At 31.4% G+C, this 2,608-nt stretch overlaps 1 protein-coding gene across 1 annotated transcript in view; it reads left to right on the top strand.

The window, feature by feature from the left end:
• The window catches only part of LOC118737037 (putative GTP-binding protein 6), a 16,874-nt gene that overhangs the window by 4,466 nt on the left and 9,800 nt on the right, over window positions 1–2,608 (top strand). The gene's annotated exons all lie outside the window — the stretch shown is intronic.

Here is a 2,608-nt window from a genome sequence, read left to right on the forward strand (position 1 = left end):
GTCGACTTTGCTTGGCTCATATACGAACCCTCGACTCAATTTTTTTTATAAGTAATTTGGATTTATTTAAAATTTTTGGAAATTGCCCTGGCTATCAGTTGGGTTGTGCGTTATCAGTTGTTGAGAACAGGGTGCAAAATCTCTTTTCTCTTTGCTTCACCTTTAAAGAGCTTTCTAAATTTGGTACTCTTTCCCAGTAGCAATTTATGTAAGTACTTTAATGGTGTACATATCTCTCATGTACTTCAATAGCTCCATAGTTACAGGAGGCGATTCAACATGGCTTAAGAAAAGCGCTCGTGTAAATTGTCAAAAAATTGCCTCATGTAAAGACAGCTTAATCCAAATAATAAAAAAATTTATTTGTGTGATTGCCCGTATCTGATATTGGCGCAATAAACAGGTGAAGTAATAAAACAGCGATTGTCTGTATCTGACAATTGCGCAGCCTGTATCTGGCATTGGCGCAATAAACACGTGAAGTAATAAAACAGCTTTCTCGCGTTATCACCTGGTGTAATTCTACCATGGTAACTCACATATAATTCCACCATGGTATCTCACAAGGACAAAGTGTTTACTAATTTTTAATATTTTTATCGTTACCTCAATTCACAAAGGCCCTAGCCAACACTTTTTCGAAACTGGTTTTTTCACAGATTCTGGTAAGATATATAAAATTATAGCTTAAAAAACTTCAGTCTTTGTACCAAAAACAACGGTGTTATTCCTCCTTATAAAAGGCCTATATGCAGCTTTAAATTTCTTTTTATAATGTTTTTAGTTTCTCCTGTAAAGTAAAAAGTTTGCAGATTAGTGCCTTTGTAAATTAAGTCGTTTATATCGAGGTTTTAATTTCTAACGTTTCCATGAAATATACTGAAAACAATTATTTGCTCTTTAATATTCCGTCAACGGCAATCATGGGTTAAAAGTCCTTTCCAGCTCGATTACCCTTCCATTAATGCTATCCATACTTTTTGTTACTGGGATGTGCTGCAGCGTTGTGAATCAGCTTGGAACTGTGTATTGCACACCTATTCCAAAGGTCATTGGCTAATTTCTATATACATATAAACCAGATAAAGTTTAGTCCACGATTCCACAAAAATGTTATATACATACATAAGTATATACAAATATATTGTAGTTTTTGCAATAAATTAAAACAAAAACAAATACCAAACGCATGCAATACACACAAAAATACTGTGAACGGAGTCGGACCGATCACAATTGTTTTTTGGAGCGTGGACGAAAGCCCTTTACGCAGAAAGGATCAGGGTGATATTTTTGATGGATTTTGTGAAGCAAGGATTTGTCTATAAAATAAAAGATTGATTCATAATCTACGTAGAATTTTTAAATATAACAAATTAAATAAGTTTAAAAAGTTCTTTGAATTTGTTTAAATATACCATTTTTGCTAAAACTACAAGATATTTATAAAATTTATATATTATGAAATAATAGGAATTTATATCGAAATATTTGGATTAAAAAAAATTTGGGGTTAGACCTTTGACCTTTAGTAACTCCTGTAGTTGCCATTTTCCCAAAAAATAAATTAAACCGTTATACTTGCCTCAAATACCTTTGCCGACATTCATATTTTTCTTTTAAATTTTTGCTCGTATTCTCTCTTTTTCCAAAATTAATACAATTTTCCATTTAATCTCCCAATTAATTTAATTTGTAGTGTGTTTTGAAAGGTTTTTATGCTGAAAAACAGAGACCATAAATAAAATTAAATATCGCTCTATAATTATTACTGAACAATGGAAAAGTGATTTCGATTCGCGGGAATATTACTTTAAGATGTATATTATTTTCGCTTTCTCATAATAATTATATGGGACTTTATATTTTTCGTTTTGCGAGACGTTTATTTCAAGACGAAAATGATTGAGGTTTTCTCATAATAATTATATGGGATTATGATATTTTTTCGTCGCTCGGGACATTTATTTCAAGACGGAAATGATTTACGTCTTCTCTTCTTTTATTGATATAAAACTTCGTAATTGAGTTCGCAGATTTGACGCATTAAATATTTAACGCCACGATTGTTCAAGGCATCAAATCTTTATCGTTGGTCCGATTTTCATGAGATGTCAAATTAAAGGGCCTTGCTCTTACGTGGTTTTATCAGAGAACGTAAAGTTAATTTCGATAGTGAAAATACTCGATAGTTTTGAAAAAAAAAACATCGATAGTTTGCCACCACTAGAAGATAACAAAGCATATTTGGATAAAAGGAATTGTTTTGAGATTATTTATGAATAAAAAATTTAACAAATAAGAGAAAAATATGTTAAATATATAAAATGTAACACGCGTACCAAAGTCATCAAATATTCCATTATTGAGGAAACAGTGTATTCAGAATAAAAAAGGAAATAACGATAAGAAGAAAAATATTAAAAGGCGCACAAAGGAAATACATATATATCACCTCCTGCTTTGAAGAAAATGTTTTTTTAGAGAAAGATTTGTCTCTATTTTTTATCGACTAAGTCTATAGTAGACCTTTTCCCCATCGAGGACAATAGACGCCCAAAATAGTTCTAGGTCGCCTTGATTCTTTGACCGCGGAAATCTGCAGATT

The sequence above is a fragment of the Rhagoletis pomonella genome, unplaced genomic scaffold (assembly GCF_013731165.1).
Source record: "Rhagoletis pomonella isolate Grant_MI unplaced genomic scaffold, Rhpom_1.0 Rhpom_scaffold_00001, whole genome shotgun sequence".
Classification (NCBI taxonomy): Eukaryota; Metazoa; Arthropoda; class Insecta; order Diptera; family Tephritidae; genus Rhagoletis; species Rhagoletis pomonella.